Below are 12,782 nucleotides of genomic sequence, written 5' to 3'. Positions count from 1 at the left end.
AAAACCCAGTACTCCTACTTTAAGGCTGGTGAAACTGACCCATTGGATGTCTAAAACCAAGAACTTGGAGGGCAAAGTCAAGAAAGTAAAAGGACCAAGGAAAAAGTAGCCTTGGCCCTTTCCCTCTAAGCTCAGACAGAATCCGTGGAACAACAAGACCCCTGTAAGAGTCCTGCAACTCTAGTGAGTCACCTGACCTACCAATTAGGGGATCATGAGGACCCTAGAAAACAGAGAGCTGACAAGTATACGTTCTACAAAGAAGAAAGCCTTTGAGGGAGGAAGATGTCCTGATAATTCCAAGGGAAGCCACATGTGGTCAGTAAGACTATGACCAACCCTGGAAGATGGCACAACTAGTGGAAGAAAAACTAAAGAAGCCAAAAGGCTTCTCACAAGTTCCCAAGAGTGATCCCTAACAAATATCAGCTAACTATAAAAATTGATAAGCAAAAGGCCAATTTTAGCCAATGTGATTTTAAACACTTGGCAGGAGAATGTAACAAAAACATAGCCATACATGGATATTTTAAAGATAAGACAATGATTCCTTTACTTGAGATGTACATTTGCATTAGTTCTCCCAGAAGTAAGTAAAATTGGGAGGTCATAAAGAAGGATTTTTTAATACAGGAGTGTCTGATAAATATCACAAAAAGCTCTGTAAAAATCACAGGTTCAGGGTCTGGGGATAGAGGTCAGTTGGTAAAGTGCTTACCTTGCATGCAAAGGCCTTGGGTTCAAATCCCAGCACCACAGGAAAAAAAGAAAGAAAGAAAGAAAAGAATCACAGGTTTGTTCTGAGTAAATCTGGGACATGTTTGTGTTTTGTTTGTTGTTTCTTTTGGGTTTTTTTGTGTTTTGCTTTTTGCTGGTATGAATGATTATTATAAGCTGCTGCTCAGACTCCTGGAGTTCACAATTTATCACTTCTAGTCAGGTGATTTGGTTTTAATCAAAACCTGGAAAGAAGACAAGTTTCAACTGAGCTGAAAAGGATCTTACCAAGTGCTCCTGATCACTGGGATAGCTATCTAAACTTCTAAAAGGGGAGAATTCATTACCATGGGTAGTTTCCACCTCAAAAAGTTAACATGCATAGGATGGATGGCAATACCAAAAGGTACAAGAATAAAATGTATAAAAAGAAAAAGGGGGGCTTGTGATAGAAACAGAAATAGAAATTTCAGTCAATTTTCAGAATATAGTATTTAACCTTAATTGGGTTGTCAGATCCAATCATAGCCATTTTGAGATCCAATTGCTGCCATTTTAACTCTAGCCCTTCCCTTTGTCTATCTCAATTTTAAAATTAGCCAATCACTTAGATTGTGACTCTGAGTTCCTCCTATCAGAGCAAGAGACAGTGTTGTGGATAAAAAGAGGAGACTGCCCACTTGTGATGGTTAATTTGAATTGTCAACTTGACTGGATTAGGAGATACCAATGACTAAGAGGCTTCTGCATATGTCAATGAGAGTGTGTCTAGGAATGATTGGCATGCTGAATAATATCCCATTGTGTGTATATATACCAAAGTTTCCCTATCCACTCATTTACTGAAGGGTGTGTGGGTTGGTTCCACAATTTAGCTATTGAAAATTGTGCTGCTACAGACATTTATGCCTAACGCATCACTATTATAGGCTATTTTTAAGTCCTTTGGGTAGAAACCCAGAAGTGGGATAGTTGGGTCAAATGGTGGTTCCATTCCAAGTTTTCTAAGGAATCTTCATACTGCTTTCCAGATTTGTTGCTCCAATTTGCAGTTCCATCTGCAATGTGTGAGTGTGCTTTTTTCCCCACATCCTCAACAACACTTATTGTTGTTTGTATTCTTAATAGCTGCCATTCTGACTGGAGTGAGATGAAATCTTATAGTAGTTTTGATTTGCATTCCTCTAAATGCTAGATATATTGAACATTTTTTTCATATTTTTGTTGACTGATTGTATAACATCTTCTGGGAAGTGTTTGTTCAGTTCTTTGGCCCATTTATTGATTGGATTATTTGGGGGTTTTGGTATTATGTTTTTGAGTTCTTTATATATCCTAGAGATTAGTGCTCTATCTGATGTAATACAGTAAAAATTTGCTCGCATTCTGTAGGCTCTCTCTTCATCTCACTGATTGTTTCTTTTGCTGAGAAGAAGCTTTTCAGTTTGAATCCATCTCATTTGATTCTTGATTTTATTTCTTGTGCTATAGGAATCTTGTTAAGGAAGTCGGGGCCTAATCCAACATGATGAAGATTTGGACCTACTTTTTATTCTATTAAAAGCAGGGTCTCTGGTCTAATTCCTAGGTCCTTGATCCACTATGAGTTGAGTTTTATGCATGAGATAGGGGCTTAATATCATTTTGCTGCATATGGATTTCCAGTTTTCCCTGCAACATTTGTTGAAGAGGCTACCTTTTCTCCAATATATGTTTCTGGCACCTTTGTCTAGTATGAGATAACTATATTTATGGGGTTTGTCTCTGTGTCCTCTATTCTGTATCACTGTACAAGTCTATTTTGATGCCAATACCATCCCATTTTTGTTACTATTGCTCTGTATTATAGTTTAAGGTCTAGAATGGTGATGCTGTTGTGGTGTAAACTAATCAACAAAATCAGTAAGAGGGTAAGTTATAGGTTGTAGATTAGTAAAAAATATAGACTATAGATATAAGATTTTGATAAGTGAGATAAGACAATTATAAAGCAAGAACTCTCATAGATAGGCCTAAGACTCCATTTTGCTGCCTTCTATAAAAACTATTATAGGAGCTATTTCTGAGAAACTGAAATGAAAGCTGTCTTCTTATAAAAATTGATTTTCTGTACTTTGTACCCCACAAAATGTATTCAGCTCAAGTTATAGTGGTGGTCATGGTGAGCTACATCCTGGGTTTGAGTACATTTATAGGTCTACTTGACTTTAAAATAGATTATCACCCCAGCTCAGCTGAAACTCAGGATATGGTTGTCTAACACTTGTTTGTACTAGAGATGCAATTAAGCTAACTGCCTTTTTTTTTTTTTTTTTAGCTCCTGTAACTTGCTTGCTTGCTTGATGCTGAGAAAAGTCCCCCCCCCCCCCCCCCCCGCCCAAGTTGTGTGTTTTTTCATCCTTAAATTTTCAAGAACAGGCCAGGAAACTGCTGTTCTCCCACAGAGCATCGGTCTCTATGGGAGGGAGACAGTCCCTGGCCAGGTAAATAAAGCTCTCTTTTGTTTGAATTAGGACTTAGAGTGTTTTCTGAGGCAGCTCCCCATAACAATGCTACCTGCTTCACTTTTCTTGCTATGGATTGCTTTGGCTATCCTGGTTCTCTTATGTTTCCAGATAAATTTCATGATTGTTTTTTCTATTTATATGAGGAATGTCATTGGGATTTTGATCAGAATTGTATTAAATCTGTACAGTGCTTTTGGTAGTTTGTTCATTTTAACAATATTAATTCTGCCTATCCAAGAACAAGGGAGATATTTTCATCATCTAAGGTCTTCTTTAATTTCTTTCCTTAGCATTCTGTAGTTTTCATTGTAGAGGTCTTTCACCTCCAAGAATATTTCTTTACCAGACAAAATACTTTTTCATCCAGAAACATTTCTTTTACCTTCTAATTTTCTGTATAAAATATATTTCCATACCTACAACTTTCTTTTATCTTTTCTAGTTTGGGACCTTTTTTTAAATTCATATTTTGAGATAATCCTTATGAATGTTATCTGTGCATTTAGTTAACACAACAAATTTTATCCCAGGAGAGGGATAATACAATCTGGCATACACAAAAACTGTGTCTTAATCTTTTCCTTCCCAGGTGGCATTCAAGGGGTTGGAACACAGGATACTTTTGAGGCTGACCAGTCCACCTTATCATTACAATGATGCCATCTACTTTATATGAGTTCCTAACTGTCTGTTGTACACAGAGTCTTCTTTGGGGCAATTTTCTTACACTGGACATATCAATATGCAATGGGGAAGGTCATTTTTATCCTTTTCTTTAGGCTTCCATGAAGATCTTTGTAATTTACAGAGGCTACCTACAAAACAAGGTTGGTCTGTCTTTTTATTTTCTGGGTGCAGTTATTTGTTCTGCCAGACTCCCTAGGCCTTTAGTTTGATGATATACTGTTATAATAAGAGTTGTTCTGCTCCAGTGATGAATCAGATCCAGTAAGATCTTTAAAGGAGAGTCTATTCCTGTTCCCAAGGAACAGGACAATGCTGGAACCTACTTCCACATCCTCTGTGGACAGAATCCTCTACCCTCATGGTCAGAAGGGGCTAGAAGGTAGGGTAGAGGCCCATTTTTCTTTTGCTCTTTTTCTATATCCCAGGAAATTTTTTTTTTCTGGGATTTTTTTTATTCCAGTTAAGAGCTAGTGTAAGGGGCTGTCAGGCGCGGCGCGCGCGGAGGACCGGGTGGGAGGGCCGGTAGGACTGAGGCCGGGAGGCCGTGGTGGCGGGCACGCAGCTCGGCGGGAGGCAGGCGCCCAGAGAAGCGGCTGGGGCCCGCGCGACCAGGGCGCCGTCCCAAGGCAATGCTGCCAGGCCTCGGTCCTGGGCTGTCCGCGCTCCCCATGAAAAACCAGCTCCAAGGCCCCCCAGCGCGGGTGCACAGATCGACTTAGGGGGAGGAGGCGGCGGCGTCTGGAGGCACCCGGGAGGGGTCGGAGCCGGGTGCGGGGTCTTGGTCCAGCACAGGCACCGCGACAGGCGCGGAGACGGGAGCGGGGCCATGCCCTGCAGGAGCGCCGAGTGGCTGCAGGAGGAGCTGGAGGCGAGCGGAGGCGAGTCCCTTCTGTTTCGGGATTGCCGACCCCAAGAGCTCTTGAGTCGTCGCACATTGAGAAGGCCCTCAACCTGGCCATCCCGGGCCTCATGCTGCGCCGCCTGCGCAAGGGCAACCTGCCCATTCGCTCCATCATCCCCAACCACGACAAGGAGCGCTTTGCCACGCGTTGCAAAGCGGCCACTGTGCTGCTCTACAAGGAGGCCACAGCCGAGTGGCAACCCTGAGCCCGGTGCTCGGGGCTCCGGGCTCGGACTGCTCCTGCAGAAGCTATGCGACGACGGCTGCCAGGCCTACTACCTCCAAGGTGGTTTCAACAAGTTCCAGACAGTACTCGGATCATGGTGAGACCAATGTGGACAGCTCGTCCTCGCTCAGCGGGTCGCCGCCCACCTCGCGATGGGCCTGGGGGGTGGGGGGCTGCGCATTAGCTCTGACTGCTCCGATGGAGAGTCAGACCAAGAACTGCCCAGCAGAGCCACCGAATCGGATGGCAGTCCTGTGCCAGCCAGCCAGCCAGCCTTACCCGTTCAGATCCTGAACCAGCAACCGGGCTTTGTTTATATTGCAAATAAATATTTTTTCTTAAAAAAAAAAAAAAAGAGCTTGTGTACTTGACCACAGTGAGATGATCTGGAAATGCCTGGGGCCAGGCTGAGAAACAGTACTTGAAGTGCCTGCACTGGACTTAAAAGATTTAAATTTTTTTAACCCTTTCTTCTGGCTTTTGCTACCTTACACACCTAGAGGCAGTGCCGTTTGGTACCTTCGACTTCCTGGCAGTTCAGCTCCCTTATCATGCAACTGCATAAATGAATGTGCATACAGAATCTCTTTCATATACTTTACCCCTGAAAGACCACCTTCAACATCAAGATTGTATAATAATCCAGAAAAACAATTCAAAGGCCAGATTGTGTTATAAACCATCTTTCTCTTTGACAGGCTTAAACCTATAGGTGGCTTATTCAGCCAAGATCTCTCCACTCTCAGAGGGGCCTGGGCTGTAGCTCAGTGGTGCAGTCTGGCTGGGCACAAAATCACCGGGAGGTCACAGCCACTTGTAGGTTCAAACAGGAACTACTTTATTGCCCGAACCAACAGGAACTCTCTAGAACTCCATGGAAACTCTGCAAGAACTCAAAAGTAGCGGGCACCCGAGGTAGCAGGAGCTGACTTATTGTCGGACAGCAGAGGTTTATATATACAACTGAATACACAGCTTGTTTCAATTTAGCATCATCCAGTTACAGTAATCATTATCTTAATAATTATACACAGCTTAACTTAATTATCATCATCTTAATGGCTTGCTGGCATTACTTCTCAACCACTCCTGGCAAAATGCCAGGCGCCATCTTGACCTGGTTGTGGCTCTCAACAGTAGAGCACTTGCCTTGAGCATCTGAGGTACTGGGTTCCATCCTCAGCACCACAAAATAAATAAATAAAGATATTGTACCAACTACAACTAAAAATATGTTTAAAACAGAGGGGGACCAGGGGAGGGAGAGGGAGACAGACTACCAGTAAGATCAATTCAGCATGCCCCATGTCTTAAAGGACCAGTAACAGTTTAAAAAAAAAAAAAAAAAAGATGAGAGGATCAGAGGATCACTGAAACCACAGCTGAGAGATGGGAATTTAAAACAGACAGACATGCACATATAAATATTTTCCATATACTTTATCTTTGATAGAACAACTACAAATGCAAGATTGTATAATAATCCAAAATGCTATTTAAAAGGCAGATAGCTGTGGCCAGAGTTAAAGTGGGTCTGGCTTGGTTTAAATTCTGCTATGACTTCTATAGCCAAATATTTGGGGGTATTTGCCTTGCTCTGAGTTCTGATGTGAATTTCTCTTTCCAAGATTGCTAATGAAGGAATAAAGTTTTTTTTAAAGTAGTTTTAAAATAAATAAATAAATAAAGACTAGCAACAGACACAAACAAAAACACAGAGACAACCATAGAGGATTCCCAAAACTATGGCCGACAGACAGAAACTTTTAAAATGGACCAGATCAGAGTAACATCCCCTATATTCCCTATTCCCACTTAACTATGACTTCTACATCAGTAGAACTACAGATGTCCTTACACAGAAAGACAAGACATTCTTGCAAAGGAGAACCAGAGGTGTAGAAGCAAGGGTCTCTGTGTGCATGTGGGAGGGGGGAGATTACCAGATGGCTAAAGTGACAAACCTTACTTCATTCAGTTTTCTTTTTTTCAAAGTGGACCAAGGGAGAGTAGCAGATAGTTCCCCATAGTAAAAGAGCTTTGGCAGTTGCTGGAACAATTCCTCTGTCCCTCCCTTTACTCACAGGAATAGATTCTCTAGTTCAACCCAAGGAAAATTCACCCAGCTTCTACCTTTTCAGCAGTTGGATCTCAACAAATTAATCTTGCATCATTAGCATGGAAGTAGGATTTCTTGGAGTGCCAGTGCTGCACAAGAAAGCCAGAGTGAGGGCTCCTCTCAGGTCCCTTCTAAGTTGCCAATTTGTTTACAAAAACTCAGTCCTTGTTCCTATGCCAATCCAATAAAAGGACCCAGTTTTAAGAAAAAGGAAAAAAAAAAGTTTTATTGCTTTGCTACCAAAGGAGAAACACAGGGGAATCCTGTCCAGTGGCTATGATTCTTCCCATTAGGGGGAAAAGAGTGTTTTTTTGTTGTTATTATTGTTGTTTGTTTTTTATTGTTTTTTATATATAACAGCAGAATGCATTACAATTTATAATAAATATGTAGAGCACAATTTTTTGTATCTCTGGTTGTACACCATTTGTGTTCACCATACATGTACTTTGGATAATGATATCCATCTCAATCCACCATCATTTTTTTTTTAAAGAGAGAGAGAGAAAATTTTAATATTTATTTTTCAGTTTTCAGCGGACACAACATCTTTGTTTGTATGTGGTGCTGAGGATAGAACCCGGGCCACACGCATGCTAGGCGAGCGCGCTACCACTTGAGCCACATCCCCAGCCCTCCACCATCACTTCTAACCTCATGCCCCCTCCCTTCCCCTCCTACCCCTCTGCCCTATCTAGAGTTTGTCTATTTCTCCCATGCTCCTTCTCCCTACCCCACTATTAATCAGCTCTTATATCAGAGAAAACATTCCGCATTTGGTTTTTTTGGATTGGCTAACTTCACTTAGCAATATCTTCTCCAACTCCAACCATTTACCTGCAAATGCCATGATTTTTTTCTCTTGTATTGCTGAGTAATATTCCATTGTGTATATAAAAAAGAGCGTTTTCAAAGAGATCATTCAAAAGCTACATTCCAGTTGTGCCCTGATTGGGATGGGGGGGTGTGTGTCAAAATTCACTTGCTAATTTGAGAGAAGGAGAAGATAAAACACATTCAAAATAAGTCTCAGTGGCAGAGCATCAAGTACAATATTCAAAGCATGATGCAGACCATTATTATATCTTATGTCTCAAATATATTAAAATATATCCATCTCCTAAGGCATTTATCATTTCATTATCTAAAACCACCAAATTTGTTTCTCTTTTAGGTTACTAGGGATTGAACCCAAGGACACTTTACTACTGATCTCAGCCCCAGCCCTTTTGACTTTTTACTTTTGAGAGAGGGTCTCAACTATTGCCCATGCTGGCCTCAAACTTATGATCCTCGTAACCTCAGCTTCCTGAGTCGGTAGGAGTACAGATGCATAGCACATACTGGGCTAATTTTTTTCATGAGATTTATTTTCTTGAATTCCTAGAGGGAAATATGATTTATGTAGTTTTTCTAATTTTCCATGGACTTCTCTCCTGTGACACACAATAGTTTGTTTCTGAAGACTTCCTGGCTCTGTCCTTCTCCCCACTTTTGTAGGGTCACCTCTCTCTTGACCATTACTGTGACTGTATCCTGCATTGAGTCTGTCCATCAGCAGAAGGAGGACATTATGACAGCTCAGAGGGAGCTGTCTCACCAAAATCTAGTTATTCCCTTTCAGTGGTGTATACTTTCTGATTTGTTTAGCTTTAAAGTTATTTTTTATTATATGTGCATTTTAAATTATTTCATCTCTGATTACTTTATTTCTACTTTTTTATGTCTAAGTATTTTACTCTGATAACTAAAATTTAGGTTATAATTACTTACATTATTCATGAACTATCTTTGTTTTTGTGTTATTTATATTTGAATCGTTTGACTTGAGTCATTCAATTTCTTTTCATTGATATTTATTTATTAATAGTACTAAAAATGGATCCCAGGGGCTCTTTACACTTGAGCTACCTTCCCAACCCCCTACATCTCTACATTCCCAGCCCCCTACATCTCCTTCTCCTTTCCTCCTTTTCTTATTCCTCCTCCTCATCTTCTTCCGCTAACAGGTCCTTGCTAAGTAGCTGACTCTGATCTTGAACTTGTAAGGCTCCTGCCTCAATCTCCCAAATCACTAAGATTACAGATGATGTCTGGCATCTTTGCAACTCTTAAGCCACCTTCTCTCTACTGTTTCCCCCTCCCTTGTCCCTAGGGGTGGCAAAAATCACTGTTGCTGTTGCTTATACCAAACTCCTGTTTTGGGCTTTCTCCTGCCCTTATACCCAACCATACCCGGATAATTAGTTCTTTTTTTCTTTCTTTCATTCTTTTTCACAATACTGGAGATAGAAACCAGGAAAACTCTACAACTGAGCAACATCTTCAGCTCTTGTTTTTTGTTTTTTTTTTTTTTTTTTTTGAGATAGGGTGTCCATAAATTGCCAAGTCTGTCCTCAACTTGTGATCCTCCTCTTTTAGCCTCCCAAGTTGCTGGGATTACAAGCGTGTATCACTGCATCTAGTTGAATATTGGTTCATTTGCAAATAAGTACTCTGAAAACATAACAACTTAAGTGTATTGGCTCCAAAGCCATACCTTATAATATCCATATAAAGTCATGATGACATTCCTTTTTCATCTGTATTAATCCTAGTATTCTCCCAATTTATTACACTGTTAATTTCAATGACATTTTTCATATGTAATATTTTGACTTGTTTCTTCTTGTGTTTTTTCTTTGTCTTAGATCTTATTGCTAATAATGTTTTTCTATATTCATAAGGATATTTATTCTGCTTATTAAAGATGTGTTGTCTTTGTCAGCACAATACAGTTTCTGTGATATTTCCCATGCAATCATACTTCTGAGGTGGGTAGTGATTGAGGTACATGTGTACATGTTCACCTGGTTGGCAGCTACTCTTTTTCTCAGTCTGGTAACATGGCTTTTTTTTTTTTTTTTTTAAAGATTTTTTTTTTTAGAGAGAGAGAGGGAGAGAGAATTTTTTTAAAGATAGAGTGAGAGAGGGAGAGAGAGAGAGAGAATTTTTAATATTTATTTTTTAGTTCTCGGCGGACACAACATCTTTGTTGGTATGTGGTGCTGAGGATCGAACCCGGGCCACACGCATGCCAGGCGAGCGCGCTACCGCTTGAGCCACATCCCCAGCCCGAGGTAACATGGCTTTTAAAAGGCTAAAGTCCTGAGGAGCTGAAGGGGAGGGCCCCAGGCACCAAGGCACTACCCTTCCCTTCTCCTGTACCCTGTTATCTGCTGGGCAACTTCAATAATCAAGGCTTTAAATTAAAACCTTGGAAGAGAGACTGAGCATGCAGGTCAGTGGTAGGACAATTGCTTAGCATATGTGAGGCCTTGGGTTCCATCCCTAACAACAAACACACACACACACACACACACACACACACACATACACACACACACACCTTAGAAGAAATCATAGTGGGAAGTAAGAGTGGAATAGGAGAACAGCCTTCTTGAGGCCCATCCTCCACTGCCCTACTCTCACCCCAGCAATGTGGTGAGCCGTTTCTGTGAACTGTGGCCGCCATTACAAGATGGCGTTGGTTTCCCCTGTAGTCTGTGACAAACAACTCCTTATCAGAATGAGTTGGCACGCTGTGACTTGGCACCCTATGAGAAAAGTCCACGTGGCAGTTGTGCATTGGGGCTTTATCTGCTTTATTAAGGCTGGGGCACACGGGAGGAGTGTTCGAGAGAGAAACAAGCTAAAAGACATGTCTAAACAAAGGCCTGAATAAACTGCTGAAGGAAGAATCCTGTGTTGTGTTTCCTTTGCTGGCGAGGGGTCGCGGCACAGCAACAGCCATCTCTAAGTTCTGATTTGGGTGAGTTTCTGCAGTCCACATTTTCTTCTCTCCTCCACAGCTCATCCAGGCTTGATTTTAGAGAGAGGGCCAGCAGCATATAGGAAGGCCTGAAAGCCTCCAATGTTGAGTTTGGTGAAGGTTATGCAAGGGAAACCCCTAGACCCTGGCTCACCACGCTGACCTCCATCTTAGTATATGGGAACCTCCCTTTCAACCAACCAGAGGGATTCCTACACTGCACAGGGGGCAGGGCAGCTGATGCCTCTAAAATGTGGCCTCCAAGGGAAAGTCAGACAGGGCCTGTGGCCTCTGGGATGACCTGCCCTAGTGGGAAGAACAAACTCTTGTGGTCTTTTTTCAGATCTTGGTGTGAAATCCTCCTCAGGTTACTACCTACGTGACCTCAGACAAGTAACTGAACTATCCTAGGCATTGAGTTCCAGATCTGTAAAAATAGATTGCACCTGGCTAATAGAAGTGAGTGCTGAGGTGCATCCCAGGTAGCGGGGAGTGGGGCTAAAGCTGTGATCCAGTAGGTCTGCAAAGAACACTAGGTGTGGGAGCCTGCCTGCACTGTTAGAGGAGGCCTGAAGGACAAGGCTGAAGTTTGTGTGTGGGTGAACACCAGGCCAGGCGGCATGAGCCACCCTGGGTGGAAGATAAGTGGCAATGGGAACTGTGGGTGGCCAGTGCTCCAGGGGCCAGCTGAGTGCTAGGCCAGCAAGTCCTGGGCCTTCTAAGCCTCAAACACACAAGCTGAAGCAAGCCCAGAGGCACTGGGGCCCAGGCTGATGCAGATATGGGGAGGGGGAGGTGGTGGGTACAGGGGCAACAGGGCTCCCAAGATTGCTGACCCAAGACACAGACCTCAGGGCCCTTTGCCCTTTACTTGAAACTTCTCCAGAAGAGCCTCTGTGACCTGGGGGCCTGGAAGACACTTGCTCATACTCAATGGGGGCAAATCATCCAACGCCAGGATCATGAGAACTTCCCCCACATACTGAGGTTCCAACCCCTGCACTGTGGCTCCTTCTAGAAAACCACATACCCTTGAGGGCAAGACTGGGGCCTGAAGACAGTGACAAAACTCGCATATGGCCAGCCCAGTCCCCTGGGTGTCCCCTCACCTGTCCCTTCCTAGGGAGGAGTGAGGCCTTCTGCCACTAAGCAGTTGAAGCCCAGCAGGGCCTGAGGTATGGCACTGACAGGTTCGAAACAGGAGCCAGAAGTTCCTTGGGTTGTTTTTATTTCATCAGGCCTGGGCCTTAGATGGACAGGACAGCCCAGAGATGGAAGCATGGAAGGACAGTGCAGAGCTCAGCCAGGGGCCTTGTGGAGGAAAGCTGGGCGTGGACGTGCTGTGAGCCTGTCACTGAGCACTGACCAAACTCAGCCACAGCAGGAGGAACTGAGCAGACAGCAGCACAGTCATCCTGGGCTTCAGGACAGTTTCACTAGATACATCAGTGGACAGAGCAGGTGCTTTTTCATCAGGAGGAGCCTTTCCAGGATCGGGCGCAGGATTCTCCTTCTTGTGCTTCTTAATCCAGCTGGCAAAGTAGCTGACATTGGTGAAGACACTGGGACCAACAGGGGATTGACATATGTGGCTCCAGCTGGTCAGTCCAAACAGGTACCAAACACCTTCCAGCGGGCAGACAAAGGGACCCCCAGAATCTCCCTGAGGAGAGAGACAAAGGACATGGGTAGTGGGACCAACACAGAGGGACAAGCATTGCCCAGGACAGAGAGGACAAGGTGGACACAAGGGGTCTCCACTGTCTGAATAGTGTTCATCAGAACCATGGGGAAATTTTTAAAAATCCAGGTAC

General features: G+C 43.0%; 1 pseudogene; it reads left to right on the top strand.

Annotated features, from left to right (window-relative positions):
* The first annotated feature begins 4,579 nt into the window (after positions 1 to 4,579).
* LOC144250858 (dual specificity protein phosphatase 7 pseudogene) lies at positions 4,580 to 12,314 on the top strand (annotated as a pseudogene).
* Positions 12,315 to 12,782: the final 468 nt, after the last annotated feature.

Source organism: Urocitellus parryii, chromosome 1 (genome assembly GCF_045843805.1).
Source record: "Urocitellus parryii isolate mUroPar1 chromosome 1, mUroPar1.hap1, whole genome shotgun sequence".
NCBI lineage: Eukaryota > Metazoa > Chordata > Mammalia > Rodentia > Sciuridae > Urocitellus > Urocitellus parryii.
Note: the sequence above shows the minus strand (reverse complement) of the source record. Positions and strands in the feature narration are given on the sequence as shown.